Raw genomic sequence first — 17,502 nt, forward strand, 5'->3', positions numbered from 1 at the left:
TGGAATTTCAGGTGAGATTTTCCTTTCATTTTTGTTTGTGCTCTTTGGTAAGTATTTCATGACGGGATATAGAGAACTAACTGTGAGAATTTCCTTTGACAGTTGGTTGTTCTTGCGCATTGCAGCTACACATGGAAGAGTTGTGCAAACAAATTGCTGAACATGGAAGCAGTGCCTGGATTTTGGAGGCAGATGAACAAGGAAAAAAAGTTAGCTAAACAAAAACATATCGACATGTTCTACAATCTCCAGTTTAGGAATCTGGGGAGTTTTTGCAACTATTTTTAGAGAAATTGAAATCATAAACATTTTATATTGAGTTCTATTCATTGTATCACAGGCGAGGAGTTTGCTCATCCCAAGTGAAGAACCCCAACAACCAACACCAACTGCAAAGTCTAAAGCCTAAACAACCAGTGGCAACATCGACAACTGTATCCTAGTCCAGACCACGGCATATAAGCTAACTCTTAAGAAAATTTAATCTTTTTTAGAAAAAGTTACTGAACAAAAGTTATTTGACCTCCTTCCATGGTTGTAAGTTATGCGGAAGGGGGCATAGAACCGGTTAGAAGAAATTAGTTTTCATGTTTTTTCTACTGCAAATTTCACTTTTGGAAATTAAATTCAAAGGATCTTTTATGCAACAAATGGTCCTTTTAAATAGTAAGAGTGGAAATGCAATAAATGGATAAATGAGTGGTCATAATAAAGTGAAAAGGTTGGAATTGGTGGCGCTTGATTCTTGGTTCTCTGTCTTTTAATTTATTACCTCCCATATGAAACTTTCTTTTGTTCATATAGCTAAAGTGATAGTAAGATGTAGTGAGGAAATATGTCACTAAATATTGAAAATGTATATTGTCAGGGAAGCAAGTCATTAGAAGGATTTCGAGTAGTATGAAGAATATTGGAATTCAGTGAAAGCCATATCAGATTGCTAAATTGTATTATCTTGAGCGGCTGCAACAAAATGCATGAGAAGATTTGGAGTTATAAAGTGCCAAATTCGTTACTGTGGAAGGTATGTATGTACGTGTCTCATCCTCACTCTCAATTCTATATAGGATGCATGACTTTAAAAGAAATGATGATGATGATATTTGTTTTACAGGGACACTATGATGCCACTGTTTTACTGGAAATTCAGATTCCATAATGGTTTTGGTATGAGAAAGAATTTTTAGAAAATGAAATGGTCAAGAGGGGAGATGAAGAAGGGGTAATAAATATTGAGAGGCCACACCATCTGGAGGATATAAACGAAATTATAGTATATGCCCCTATGTTTTTTAAAGCAGATCGTGAGCTTGGGTTTATTTGTATCATGATGCCAAGGTAACCAACCATTGGCAGCTCAACTCGTGTAGGCCATATCGATCATAATGAAGTGCTATATTTCGTAAAGGATGAGCTATATTTGGATAATGATGATGTAATGAATCAAAGTTAAAACCAGTGGTCACTATAATGTTTTTAACACTAAAGCTGATGTATGCCTGCAACAGATGTGGCCAACGAAGTGCTCCTGATCTTGTAGCTGCCACTTCTCCTGCTTCAATGAACAATTTTCAATACAAGAAAATCGACACGCTTCATAACCAAGTCTCTTCAACCCAATGGAACTTGGAGGTCATGAGAAAGCAACAGAATCAGTAGTGTGACAATCTAGAATATGCGCTTTCTCTGTAAAAAGTTTTTATTTTGGGGAGATTGAGATTGGATCATTGGCACATATTTAATATCTCATTTTCTGTCATTTTCAGTCGTGATAGATCAAAACACAGAAAACTTTAGCATTTTAAAATTATAAGTGGGATCCATGAGGTCAGATGCAGTTTGGGAATTGGGATGTAATTTTCTTGGCTTAATCTCATCTGAAATCAAACATTATTACACCACATTGAGATGCATAACATATAGTAATGTCTCTGTATTTTGCTCTGTTTTCTATATAAATTCAGCATCCAACATCAGCCTCCCTCATATGGTAATTACCATTTTGTATGTTGTGCCAAAACTTACCATAAAAGTGCACATACACTTGTGACCTCTGTAAGATTATTTTGTGAATGGTATATTTGATACACTGTTAGGACAAGAGCTTCTCATGTCTTTCCGAGAATGTTCTTTGACAATACCTAAGCTTGTTTTATCTTCTTCTAGCACAAACATGCCTTGCAAGTTTGCTGGTAAGCCAACTTGCAGCTGTCAACGTATAACAGTCCAGCTTTTATTTGTAATATCTGTAATACTATACAATTGTAGTAGTTTAGTTTATATATATAGGTAGGCTAGTCAAAGCTGCTAAATAGGGGGAGGCTACATACGGCGCTGCGGCCTAAATATCAGGCGTAATTGTAGGGGCTCTTCCCGCTCAAATTAGACAGTACATAGTCATGTACTGATGTTCTATATAAGGGGATAAAATCCTCAGAAAGGATATTGAATAAAATCCATTTTGACATGGTATCAGAGCTTTCTTGAAATTTTTTTCGGTCTATCTCTATTGTTGTGGTCCTACAGAAATTTTTTTTACAGAAATTCTCACCGAGCTACCGCTGAAGCTCTTCAGAAATCCAGCTCTTCAGAAAGCTTCGGTCTCTTCTTTTTCCTTCTCCTCCCGATTCTCTGTATAAGCTCTTCAGAAATCCAGCTCTTCAGAAAGTTTCGGTCTCTTTTTTTTTCCTTCTCCTCCCGGTTCTCTGTACAAGACCCAACCTATTCTCTCTCTTGTACGCGCTCTCTGTTCTTCCATAGATTCCAGTTACGGCACCATCAGCTCAACAGTCAGTGCTCTGCACCCAAGGAAGCTGTCGGCACAGCTTCTGGAGGTATTATTTCTTTTGGTACCTCACTTTCACGTGACTTGCTTTTGGTTGGTACTCTTTCACGTGGCTTGCTTTTGGTTGCTTTTGGTTGGTACTCTTTCACGTGGCTTGCTTTTGGTTGCTTTTGGTTGGTTGACTTCTTTGACTTCCTCCATACCCCACATGGTTTCTAACTCATTCTTTTCTTGCAAAAAGCATTCTAATCTCTTCACATCGACAATCTGCTGAGTGATTCCCGGCTTTATTGTCTCAGTTTCGGTTTATCACTTTTACTTTCACGGTCCTTCAGGTTTCGGTCAACTTGCTTATAATTCTCGGTTAATCACGGTCCTTTGCTTATAATTCTCGGTTATTTTTTTTCTTTCTGTAGTAACACGGTTTCAGTCAATTTTTTTCTTTCGGTCTCAGCTCTCAGGTTCTCGGTGCCTTCCTTTATTTATCATTCTCGGTTATTTTTTTCTGTCATTATCAGTTGGTCGGCCACAATTTTTTTTATTTCACCTTTCTAGTTTCTCAGCCTTTTTTTTTTAACCGTGGTCAATTTTTTGTGGGTTTGCCTTCGGATATAATATTCTATCGTGGGTATTATAGTTTATTAGTCTTGTCTCGGGTTTTATTTAATCTTCTTCTCAGATTTAATTTTTTCGACCTTTAACATGGACACTGTACCTGTATGTACCAAGTTTTCGGGAAATAATTATTCTACGTGGGCATTTCAATTTGAACTTTTTCTTAAAGGAAAAGATCTTTGGGGGCATATTGATGGCACTGATTGTGCATCTAATCCTGATAAATCCAAGGATTGGGATGTGCTTGATGCTCGAATTATGTCTTGGCTTCTTGGCTCAGTTGAGCCACATATTATCACCCACTTACGGCCTCATCGTACTGCTCATTTCATGTGGACTTACTTAAAGAAAGTATATCATCAAGATAATGGTGCTCGTCGTTTTCAGTTAGAGCATACAATTGCCCTGTTTTCACATGACAATCGTTCCATCCAAGACTATTATTCAGCGTTTCTGACTCTTTGGAACGAATATTCTGATTTGGTTATTGCGGATGTTCCTGTTGCCTCTCTTTCCACTATTCAAAGTCTTCACGAGACTCGTCGTCGTGATCAATTTCTTATGAAACTCCGCCCCGAGTATGAATCTGTTCGCTCTTCTCTGCTGAATCGCTCGCCTGTTCCTTCTCTTGATGTTTGTTTTGGTGAGTTACTTCGTGAAGAACAAAGGCTCAGTACTCAAGCCTCTCTGGAACAATCTCATGGTAGTTCAGGGTTCCCTCCTATGGCTTATGCTGCTCAACGACGAGGACCACCTGTTCATTCTCGCACCTTACAGTGTTTCTGCTGCAAGGAATACGGGCATATTGCTGCTAATTGTCCTAAGAAATACTGTTCTTATTGCAAGAAGAAGGGTCACATTATCAAAGACTGTCGTATACGCCCTCAGAATCGTCAGGCTCAAGCATTTCAAACTTCTGTAGCACACGGCTCTTCCTCAGGTGCTTCCTCAGATCTTGCACCTCCTGCAACAAATTACTGCACACCAGAAATGGTGCAACAAATGCTAGTTTCGGCATTATCTGCAATGGGGTTTCAAGGTAAAAATACAACTAAACTTTGGTATGTAGACTCGGGTGCTTCTAATCATATGACGAATACTCCTGCTGCTTTATGTCATGTTCGGCCCTATGCTGGTCAATCTGCCATTCAGACTGCCAATGGTAGTGCTTTGCCAATAGCCGCTATCGGAGATGCCTCTTCTCAATTTACTGATGTGTTTCTTGCTCCTCAACTTTCCACCAATCTTATTTCTGTTGGTCAATTAGTTGATAAAAATTATGCTGTTCATTTTTCTGGTGATGGATGTGTTGTGCAGGACCAGGTAACGGGGAAGCCGATCGCGAAGGGACCTAAAGTGGGGCATCTATTTCCACTATTTTTACCTGTTCCACTACTTTCTTCAGTTTCGTCTATTAAGTCATTTACTTGTCATAATGTTCCAGCTTTGAGTATGATGTGGCATCGTCGTTTAGGCCATCCCAATGCTCAGATTTTATCTCATGTATTGCACTCGGGTTTTCTTGATAATGAAGAACGTTCTTCTTTATCTCTTCAATGTGATTCTTGTAAACTTGGTAAAAGTAAAATTCTTCCATTTCCGTTACATGCTAGTAGAGCTTCTCACTGTTTTGATCTTATCCATAGTGATGTTTGGGGACCTTCCCCGGTTAGTTCACGTGAAAAATTTAAATATTATGTGACTTTCATTGATGATTATAGCAGATTCACTTGGGTTTATTTTCTTTGCTCTAAATTTGAGGTTTTTCGTACTTTCACTGAGTTTTTTGCGTATATTGACAATCAATTCTTTGCGACTATTAAGACATTACGCACAGATTCTGGTGGTGAATATTTGTCTGCAGAGTTTCAGGCATTCTTGGCTTCTAAAGGTATTATTCATCAACGTTCATGTCCTGCTACTCCCCAACAAAATGGAGTAGCCGAACGCAAAAATCGGCATCTTCTTGATGTGGTACGTACACTCTTGTTAGAATCATTTGTTCCATCCATGTTCTGGGTCGAGGCTCTGAAAACTGCTACTCACTTGATTAATCGTTTACCTTCCCAAGTCCTACACATGGAGTCTCCCTATTTTCGCTTGTTTGCTAAACAACCGAGTTATGATAATTTTCGTATCTTTGGTTGTGTATGTTTTGTCCATTTACCTCCTCATGAGCGACATAAATTATCTGTTCAGTCTGTTAAATGTGCATTCTTGGGATATAATGTGTGTCAAAAGGGATTTGTTTGCTATGATCCCACTTTACATCGTACGCGCATTTCTCAGAATGTTATTTTCTTTGAAAATCAACATTTCTTTCCTGTGTCTTCTATACCTTCTTCTTCTACTGTGGTCCTCCCATCTTTTGAACAGCAGGTCTCAGATCTTCATCCAGTCAGCTCCCGTTTTAAACCAGGTATTGTGTATACAAGACGCTCCCACTCACAGTCTCTTCCGGTGGCTCAACCAATATCTGATCCTACCATGCTCCAGGATCAATCAGTTGCAGCACCTTCAGAGCACTTGGTACGTCGCTCTTCTCGAATATCAGTACCTCCGGATAGGTATGGGTGGTTTGCTTCTGCTCTTACTACTACATTATCCAATTTTGATATTCCCACATGCTACTCACAAGCTGTCAAGCATGATTGTTGGCGACAAGCTATGCAGGAAGAAATTGACGCTTTAAAGGCCAACCACACCTGGGACATTGAGCCGTGTCCTCCTACCATTGTTCCTCTGGGTTGCAAATGGGTTTATTCAGTCAAAATCCAATCTGATGGAAGTTTAGATCATTACAAAGCTCAGCTTGTTGCACTCGGGAATAATCAAGAATATGGTGTCAATTATGAAGAGACCTTTGCTCCTGTGGCTAAGATGACTACTGTTCGTATAATTTTAGCTCTTGCTGCTTCCAGTGATTGGCCACTACATCAGATGGATGTTAAGAATGCTTTCCTTCATGGAGATCTTAAAGAGTGTATTTATATGAAGCCACCCCCGGGATTGTTCACCTCTTCGACTTCACATGTGTGTAAGCTTCGTCGCTCTCTTTATGGTCTCAAACAGGCTCCGAGGGCTTGGTTTGATAAATTCCGCACAACTTTATTACAATTTTCATTCAAGCAGAGCAAGTATGATACTTCATTGTTTCTTCGGAAATCAGACATGGGTATTGTTGTTCTTTTAGTCTATGTTGATGATATTGTGATCACTGGTTCCGATTCTGTCTTACTTGGCCAGCTCAAGACTCATCTCTTAGAGTCCTTTCATATGAAAGATCTTGGATCTCTCACATATTTTCTTGGTCTTGAGGTGCATCGTAGTCCCTCTGGTATTTCACTCAATCAACATAAGTATGCTAGTGACTTGGTGGCTACAGCTGGTCTACAGGAGGCTACTTTTGTGGATACTCCTATGGAATTAAATGTCAAGCTTCGCAAAGAGGAGGGTGACTTACTTTCTGATCCCAGTTTATATCGAAAGTTGGTGGGTAGTCTTGTCTATCTCACTATTACTAGACCAGACATTTCTTTTGCTGTACAGCAAGTCAGTCAGTTTCTTCAAACTCCTCGTCATCTTCATCTGGCTGCTGTTCGTAGGATCATACGATATGTTAATGGCACTTCTGCTCGTGGTTTATTCTTCCCAGCCGGCAACTCGACTCGTCTTGCTGCTTATAGCGATGCTGATTGGGCTGGTTGTGCGGATACACGTCGTTCCATCACTGGTTGGTGTGTGTTCTTAGGTAATGCATTGGTCTCTTGGAAGAGTAAGAAACAAGACCGAGTTTCTAAGTCTTCTAAGGAATCTGAATACCGAGCGATGTCTTTAGCTTGTTCTGAAATTATTTGGCTTCGAGGTATGCTTGCTGAGCTAGATTTTTCTGAGACCGATCCCACACCTCTACATGCCGATAATACGAGTGCTATTCATATCACTGCCAATCCTGTCTATCATGAACGCACGAAACATATTGAAGTCGATTGTCACTCTATCCGTGAAGCATTTGAAGCTCGTGTTATCACTCTTCCACATGTTTCTACTGAACTACAAATTGCTGATATTTTCACCAAGGCTCTCACTCGTCATCGACATTGCTTCCTAAGTAGCAAATTGATGCTTGTTGATCTACGGGCATCAATTTGAGGGGGGCTGTCAACGTATAACAGTCCAGCTTTTATTTGTAATATCTGTAATACTATACAATTGTAGTAGTTTAGTTTATATATATAGGTAGGCTAGTCAAAGCTGCTAAATAGGGGGAGGCTACATACGGCGCTGCGGCCTAAATATCAGGCGTAATTGTAGGGGCTCTTCCCGCTCAAATTAGACAGTACATAGTCATGTACTGATGTTCTATATAAGGGGATAAAATCCTCAGAAAGGATATTGAATAAAATCTGTAATACTATACAATTGTAGTAGTTTAGTTTATATATATAGGTAGGCTAGTCAAAGCTGCTAAATAGGGGGAGGCTACATACGGCGCTGCGGCCTAAATATCAGGCGTAATTGTAGGGGCTCTTCCCGCTCAAATTAGACAGTACATAGTCATGTACTGATGTTCTATATAAGGGGATAAAATCCTCAGAAAGGATATTGAATAAAATCCATTTTGACAGCAGCCATTTACACGGTTTTGAAATAAAGTCATTCTGCATAAAACAATCCTCAGTACTAATTAACTTGTCCGCATGAACTTTAGATTTTGGAATTTTTCGACGTAGGAGGATTGAAGATTTATCACCTCTGACCCACATGATGAGTAATGATAGATATTAATTATGTGCATTTAAATTTGGAAATAATATATTTAAATTTGCACAAAGATGCATGGATGGTTCCTCAACTCTATTCTTGATTTCTTGTGGCATATATTACAAAATAATTTGTTGCATGCCACAAAGGCGGACATTGGGGCATGGCTGTGCATTTATGAGTTTTCAAGTTGGTAAATTTGAGTATGTGTATTTAAAAAATGAAGCTATCTTTAGTGAAAGTCTCAAGCTCCACTTTTTGAATGATTTATTGTACAATATATCATGGTCATACGAATCAAGGCTACGTGGTTCTCATCCCCTCACCTGTAATTCTGTTTTTACTAAACTTGACTCAATACATGACTCATATTTCTCCTACTTGGCTTAAAACCTTTGGACTTTATATAATATCCCTTATAGACCCAACTCAAACTTAGAGCACAGCAAAAGGAATGGTCACGACTCGTTTCTACTACTGTTTTTCTAAAATATAGCCTATATGTTGCGATATATATATTGGTATTAGTCATAAGTATTGACATATCATTTAAAAACTTATTTGTTGATTTAGCATATTACAAAAATTGGAAACATTGCAGAAAAGTTATCTAAAAGAACAAAAGAATGAAATGAGTCAAATTCACCATTCACCATTCCTTTTAACACGTTTCACAAGTATCTTATTAAATGACTTTACAGAAGTTGCAAGAAGTTTTATTCTATCTTTCCTTTCAGCACGTTTGACCCACTTGTCTATAACAATCATATATAGATATTGTGTGCATTGAAGAGTGGATTATTAAATGAAGACTAATACATCCTATTAAATGACTTTACGTAAGTTGCCAAGAAGTTTCATTCTATATTTCATTTTAACACGTTTGACCCACTTGCCTACAACAATTATATATAGATATTGTGTGCATTTAAGTGTAGATTATTAAATGAAAAATAATACATCTTATTAAATGACTTTATGGAAGCTGTCAAGAAGCTTGATTCTGTCTTTCCTTTTAATACGTTTGACAAGTATCGTATTAAATGACTTTACGGAAGTTGCCAAGAAGTTTTATTCTGTCTTTTCTTTTAGTACGTTTGACTCATTTGTCTACAACAATCATAAATAGATATTGAGTTTATTTAAGTGTGGATTATTAAATGACAAATAATACATCTTATTAAATAACTTTATGAAAGTTGCCAAGAAGTTTTATTATGTCTTTCCTTTTAACACATTTGACACATTTGTCTATACTATTCACTATATCATAGCATTATCAGAAAACCAAACCCCTTCATTGCTGATATTTTTAAAATTTAAAAGGGGTGAGGGGATGCTATTTCAAATACGTAATTGCACCATGTTAAAGTGCTGGGACTAATATTCATGCCTCAACTTCCACACGGGAGACAGACAGTAACAAGATACTTGGAATTAATTGGAATGGAAGTAATTTCTTTTGCTGGAATGCCATGTGGAGTAGGTAAAGACAAACGATCTTTGCTTGAATGATTTTTAGTTTTGTTAATTTGCTAGGTAACAAGTTTTATCACTTTATATGCTACTTTGCAATCAAGTTTGCTTGAAATGATTGTGTTCTGGTACATGTTAGTGTTTTGAAAATTAGTGTTGAAAATTATCAGACCATCATTGTGAATGTAGGGTACTGTTATATATATTAAAAAAACAAAAACTGTGAATGTAGAATCCTTATATTAAAAAGCTCATATGTTACTATCATTGTCAATGCTGTGTCCTTTGGGTAGAAACTTAAAGACAGCAATCATTGCGAATGCTAGCCTATCTAGGTTCAGCTTGTAATTTTCTTTATTTCTTGTTCTAATTTTTATTTGTTCACATACGTTCAGCTTTAATAGGCTTTTGCATTTGCTTTCTAATGTTTCTAAGTCTCTATTTTGGATAATGTTTCTAATACTTTATTTTTAAAGATTATTTATAACATTTAAAAATACTTTATATATTTAAAGATCATTTATAACATTTGAAAATAGTGAATATTATAAAAATATATTATATTTTTAATCAAACAATCTTATATTATTCTCAGGTCCCATGAATCAGATATCAAAGGTTACAAATATTTGCAATGCAGTTCTCCATATTCCGCTTAGTCGGGGTATATAGAGCTAAAAGATTTCCTGAATTATTGTGGCTGCTGTTGTTTTTTATTTGAAGTAGTGTGGCTGCTGTTGCTGTTTATTTGAAGTATTGTGGATCCTGCTGTTGTTTATTTGAAGTATATGTACAAGTAGAGACACACGAACCAACCTTAAAGACATAATGTGTACAAGTAGAGACACATTTTCCCCTAGGAGTCACTTCTGAGTTCTGTGTCCTTTTGTTTTAGTAAATGCTCGACTGACCGAGGGTCTTCAAATTGATACAGAGGCAAAAGAAGTCAATTCTGGTCTTATACTGACATGGGGCTCTTATTTTCTTCACCTTATCTGCAGGCTTTCTTTTTCATTATCAATGCAGAGGTGACGTGAAAGTTATCCACTTCCTGATCATCAACACCATTACATACATCATTATCCAACTTTTTCAACAATGATTTAATTTCAAATCACTTAAATGCAAATGTTCTTACTTTTTAGCGTTGGACTTTAGTAACTGCTCAATTCAGCTTGTGGTGAATGTATATTTACATGAGAGTTTCAGTTTGATGCCATCCAGCTCAATTCAGCATGTAGAAATCTGCAGACGCATCTTTTGTACTGCAGAGTAAAACCCAAATGTGTTGAACATTAGTGATGACTTGTGTTTTTTTCAATGATGTTTTTTTGAGGTGAAAATGTAAGCTGTATTGAGGTGAAAACTCGCAGTACAGTTTTCTGAATAAAGTTATCAATGATGAATATATCGCTTTATCCATCAAGCAAGTTGATAGGTATCAAATACACAAAAGCATTTGCCCCTACGTTAAGCTGTATTGGACCGAAATATAGGAACTTGGAGGTGAGAAAGCAATGGAATCAGCTTGTCTGAGTATTGGATTCGAAATAAAGCCTTGCCGAAGGCTCCTCTGCAAGCTAAAAGACTCGGATGGAATAAAAGATAATCGAGTGCATTTCTTTTGGAATATCGTGCAGCTGTGCCAAATGAGAGTTGACGCTTTTTCTGTAAATCATTGTAGATAGAGCATCGAAACACAGAGAATACACGTACTTTAGAATTATGATTGGGATCCATGATATTAGTGGCAGTTCGAAATTGGGATGAATTTTTCTTGGCTTCCTCTCATCTGATATTAGTGGTAGAGCTGTATGTTTGATAAGCCAACTTACGTCCATTTACAGTACACGGTTATGAACTAAAGTCCTGCGTAAAACAAACCTCCGGATTCCCACTAATTAATTCTCCGAACCACCTTTACGACTTTTGAGATTTACATTTATTACCTTATTGATTTTTTTTTTCTTTTTTTAAGAAGAGCGGAAAGTTACATGTCCATGAGTGATCCCCTCCCATATTTATTAAAAACCCTCACTTTTGGCAGAGGAATACCGTGGAAACAAAAACAAAACCCAAGAAAAACCAAAAGAACCACACTCCAAAAACAAAAACAACGACAGACCTATAAGACAAGAAAAAAACCAAACCTAACATCTTAAAGATGCTAGGCCTAAACTGTCCAAAAGGATCAACCCTCGCAAAAACCGAGGCATATTACAATGAGTATAGAACACCAACTCCTCCCCTGAAGCCCCAGATTTGGCTAACCAATCTGCCACTCTATTACCTTCCCGCAAAACATGTTGAAAATGGCATTGTATGGTTCGGGTCAACTCAATAATTTCCTCCCAAAAATCCTCTAGATACCAAACACCACATCTTCCTCTCATCCACCAAGAAATAACTACCTGTGAATCCATTTCAATAATCACCTTAGTGATATTTAAAGCTTTGCAAATCCTCAAACCTTGAAGAAGCGCCATAAGTTCTGCTTTATTATTAGAGCCAAAACCAATATGTGAAGCATAAGCCTGGACATGTCGTCCTGACTCGTTGCGAATTAGTCCCCCAATACCACATGAACCTAGATTGCCAAGACTACTACCATCCGTATTTAATTTATGCCACCCCAATGGTGGCTTAGTCCACCTTACTACTCTGCAAGAAGGGACATTTGGGGCAACCGGTTTTATCCTCAAGGCCTCAAGAATCATACCATCTCGATGAGACAACCGTTTGGGCCGTTTAATCATCTGACAAAGAGAACCAAGCCATACACAAATAGAATGGACAATAGTGTTATGGGACTCCAAAATACCTTCCATCCGAGCTAGACATCTTCTCCTCCATAACCGCCAAGAAACAATGATGGGCATGATACTCACAATAAAACCCACCTGTGTAGAAGCATTAGCTCGCCTGAACCAAATCCCTACATTCTGTTTCCAACCACTTCCAATAGGAATACCAAATATAGTGGCAAAAAAGGACCATATTTTTTTAGGGAAATCACCCTCAAATAACACATGATTCAAATCTTCAATATAACCTGCCATACAACAATCACATTTGGAAGCAATAGAAATACCAATACGTTGCAATCTATCATCCACACTCAAGGCCATATGCCAAGCCCTCCAAAAATGTATAGACATTTTTAACGGAATATATTTATTCCAAATCCAAGTATGCCAATCAAGAGAAGATCCCCTAACACGAATACAGTTCTAGGCAGATTTAGTAGTAAACATACCTGTCTCCATCGGAGTCCAAATCAGAACATCATTTCCAGAATTAGGCCTTGATAATGAAATTAAAATTTCATCCACCTTCTGCCCCCCTACTAAACTTTCTAACATATCCACATCCCAACTGTCTGATAACCGACAATCTTTTATTTTAAGCAAAGGTGAGCCAATTGGGGACATATCATTTATAAGCGGGCATTCTCCCTCCATTTATCATACCAGAAACAAATATCACCTTCTCTAATCTTCCACTTCAAATTATTCAACAACAACGGTATACAATTTGCAACCATTCTCCAAAACCTAGACCCTTTTGGGGCTTGAATTAAGCACCAAGGTGTTGTGCCCACATATTTTGCTTTGAAAAAGTTGGCCCATAAAGAATTACCTTGAATAAGATTCCACGCAAAATGCATATGCAAAGCTTTCTGACAGTCCTGAAGGGCCCGCAAACCAAGCCCCCCTTCTTCCACCGGATTGCAAATATATCTCCATGCCACCCATTTTCTTTTATCCCGCCCATCTGATTCTCCCCAAAAGAAAGAACTCATCAACTGGTGAATCTTGGAAATGATAACTTGAGGAACCTGTAAAACAGCAAATAGGTGAATCGTCATGCTAGAAATAACATGTCGTAACAAAATGAGCTTTCCACCAGAAGATAGAAGCCTCATTTTCCAACCACTAATTTTTTGCCTCACTTTATTCATCATATCTTCTAAGTGAACCTGTTTAAGTTTTCCCAAAATAATCGGCACCCCTAAGTATTTGAAAGGGAAAGTCCACTCTCTGAATCCCGTGCTTCGTAACAATCTACGCTTCCTTCTAGAGGAAATTTTATTCGAACAATATAATGCTTATTTCTATATATTGATAGCCTGTCCCGACCACCTCTCATATTGGCTCAAAATTTGCTGAAGGACTCTAACCGATCTCTGGCTACCATTGGAAAAAATCATGACATCATCAGCATACATCAAATGAGAAACAATAGGTGTACCACGGGCCTATGAGAACAACCCAAACTTATGCTCATGAACACTTCTCTGGATCAACCGGGATAAGACCTCTTGTTGTATGATAAATAAATAAGGTGACAGCGGATCACCTTGACGAAGACCTCCGCCTCCCGGAAAGAAGCCCTTAACTGTACCATTCATCATTATCGAATACCAAGGGCTAGAAATACAAAAATGCACCAAATCACAGAATTGAGTAGAGAAACCAAACCTGCGCCAGACTTTGATTAGAAAGGCCCAGTCCACACGATCATAGGCTTTTGCCATATCTACTTTTAGCATAATATTACCCCCATGAATTCTTCTATTAATGGAGTGAACCATTTCCTGAGTGAGGCTAATGTTCTCAAAGATGCTTCTTCCAGGAATAAAAGCACCTTGCTCCAGAGAAATCAGGCGAGGCAATAAACCTGTTAAACGAGATACAATAATCTTGGAGCAAATTTTATAAAAAACAGAGCAAAGGCTGATGGGTCGGAACTTATCAAAACCTGTAGGCGACTCCACCATTGGTATTAAAACCAAATATGAAGCCGTAAAATACTTGGGAAGATTCTTTGACACAAAAAATTCCTTTACTGCCCTCCAAACGTCACCTTTAAGAATCTCCCAACAAGATGTATAAAAGCCCAACCCAAATCCATCTGGGCCCGGTGAACTCTGAGATGGAATAGAAGACACAGCCTCAAACACTTCCTCTATAGTGGGAGGACGAATGAGAGAGGTATTTTCCTCCTCTGAAATGACAGGCACAATATAATCTTCAAGACTAGGCTGCTCTGCAGGTGACTCCCTATGAAAAATAGAAGTGAAGTACTCTACTGCCCCTTGGTGAATACTTTCTGGCATCCCAAAAACCACCCCATTTGACCGCATATGTAGAACTTTTTTCCTTTTTTTATTAGCAAGGCAAGCATGATAGAATTTAGTATTCCGATCCCCCTCCATCTTCTATTTTAACTTAGCCATCTGAGCCAATCTCACCTCTTCCCGACGTCTCCAAAGAGCCAAATCTGAAACTTCCTCTTGTAATTCATTCCCCAAATTGTCTTCCCAAGATATTTGCAATTGCTGCTCAATATTCTCAATCTGTTTTTCAAGAGCATCAATACGACTCAAAGTATGGCCAAAGACCCTTTTGTTCCATTCTCAAAGAGCCACCTTTGTCATTTTTAATTTTCTAATCAGATTATAGATAGCCGACCCATCCATATGGACCTCCCAAGCTGACCGAACACAATCTAAAAAATCATGATGGTCCACCCACATCTGTTGGAAACGGAACGGAGCAGGGCCATAGGACAAAGGATCCTGCATAAGTTCAATAAACATGGGAGCATGATCTGAAGTCGAACGCGGTAAATAAGAACAACAAGCATTAGGAAACAAAGCCAAGAAAGAACTATCCATGAGAGTGCGATCAAGGTGCGCCCAAGGACGAGCAAACCCCATTCGCCCATTACACCAAGAAAAACCACTCCCTTTCATCACCATCTCCATCAAACCTCCTTGATGAATCCAATTATTAAAATCCTCCATAGCCATTATAGTCTGAGGCCTACCACCTCTTCTTTTTGAATCATTCCGTATAATATTAAAATCACCCACAAACATACAAGAGTCGAAACCCATATTATTAATGCTAAGTCCTCCCAAAGGAGCCGTCTCTCGGCCAATGTACACTTGGCATAAATAACAGTAAGCAAGAATGTCATATTACCTTCTCCAACCATAATTGAAATAAATTGCATACCCATCCGAGTGTTATTCCAAAAAATCCATATTTTACCCCCTTCACCCTCATTAGAAATAAAGTTGTCAAAATTCAGCCTTCGAGCCAATTGACGTGCACCCTCTTCATTTTGAAAAGGTTCCAAAAGAGCAACTATTTTTGGTTTCAATTTTCCAATCAACTTCTTTAATCTCTTTTGAGAGGTGCCAACCCCCCTAATATTCCATACGAAGATGGACTCAATCATAGGTTAAGTTTAGAAACTCGGGCATGAGCTCGTGAAGAACTACGCATTTTAACCAACATCTTCTTCTTATATTTTTTCTTACCTTCATTTGCCTCCGACTCCATAAGATAGTCTTTCTCTTGATTGAAAACTTCTACTCTGGCTCTGGCTCTGAAACTGCATTATCAATCTCAACCAATTCCTCATCTCTTGGATTCTCGGTTTCCTCTTCACCCATCCTCTCCGGTTGCACTTCAACTAGACCTATCCCATCAAATTGCACCTCCAGGAGAGGCACATTCTGATTTGTGTTTATCATAGTCTGTTCCTCGAGATCACCACATGTAGCAGAATCCACATTTTCCATCCTCCTCGCACTACCTCTATTTTCTTCATTAGCAGTTTCCACACGTAGCAGATCCTGTACAGCCTCCGGTTCTATAACTTCCACTCCGTTTTCAACCTGGTTAGTCACCAACACATTATTATTTTGAGTTTCCACCATCCCCACAGGTTCATCACATATCGGAATCACCTCCATAGATGCAAACAGCAGATGTAATTCCACCGTAGTCCTCTCTTCCATTGGACCCGTTTGCTCCTTGCCGCTGCTCTGCATATGTTCCACACTAACAACAGGCCTATTTATTTCCGTTTCTTTTTCTTTCATTCCCTCTCCATTAACAGCAACCGGTTGCCCTTTCTCTTGCTTATCATTCGTCCCTTTACGTCCATACCCGTGCTGCCCAAATTTTCCTCTGCATGTCTGAGTATTGTGTCCCTGCATTTTACACGAATTGCAATATGCCAGGAGAGTCTCATAAATCACCTCTTGCTTGCGGCTAGATGGTAACCCCGGAGCCCCAATCCAGAAATGAGAAAGAGGAGGTTTTGCAGCGTCAACTTCTACACATAAACGTGCTCCATCCATACGTGTGGCACACCTGGTTGGGTTGTCACGCCGGATAAAATTCCCTATCGGCATCATGAGTATATTCAAGAAAGATTCTTGATAGAAGTTCAGAGGAAGACCTGGAAGGTAAACCCAGACCAGCACTCTTGAAGGTTCTGCATCTTCATCAAAATCTGGGGACCACCGAAACGGACGGTAAAAGCTTCCATTAATTTCACACACCTCCCTCGATAACGCTTTCGTGAAATCGGCTTCAGATATCATACGAACAAACACATTCCGAGGATGCCGCATGGAAGATACAACCGGATTGGAAGAGAGTCCCCATCGGCTATGAATGAAAGATCGGACGGCATCCAATGAAGGTCTATGTTTCAGAAACTTCAGAACTACCGAGAATCAGAAAGGCTCTGCTGACGTTGCAATTTCTTCTTTGGTGAATTGAAAGAACACCTCACCATCAACTATCTTAGGAATCCTAGGAGCAAGAACCATCTCAGGGATGGGTTGCGGGACGGCAGCCACCAGATTGGCAAAAGAGGGCCGACTGGAGCCACCCTCAATGGCTGCCATGCAGCCTCACGTAAAGACTACCTTATTGATTTTGAACAACCACATACACGGTTTCTAAACAACCATTACTATCAATGGTACATCCCCACTTCTCACCTTTCTTTGACCCACTTCTCTATATTTGCACCTCTCTAGTGAACATTAGAAG

At 38.8% G+C, this 17,502-nt stretch overlaps 1 long non-coding RNA gene across 1 annotated transcript; it reads left to right on the plus strand.

The window, feature by feature from the left end:
* Window positions 1-258: 258 nt before the first annotated feature.
* LOC122297768 lies at window positions 259-1,936 on the plus strand. Its single transcript, XR_006238889.1, has 2 exons — window positions 259-1,024; window positions 1,115-1,936. It is a non-coding gene; the product is annotated as an uncharacterized LOC122297768 (long non-coding RNA).
* Window positions 1,937-17,502: the final 15,566 nt, after the last annotated feature.

This window comes from Carya illinoinensis, chromosome 15 (genome assembly GCF_018687715.1).
Source record: "Carya illinoinensis cultivar Pawnee chromosome 15, C.illinoinensisPawnee_v1, whole genome shotgun sequence".
Taxonomy (NCBI): Eukaryota; Viridiplantae; Streptophyta; class Magnoliopsida; order Fagales; family Juglandaceae; genus Carya; species Carya illinoinensis.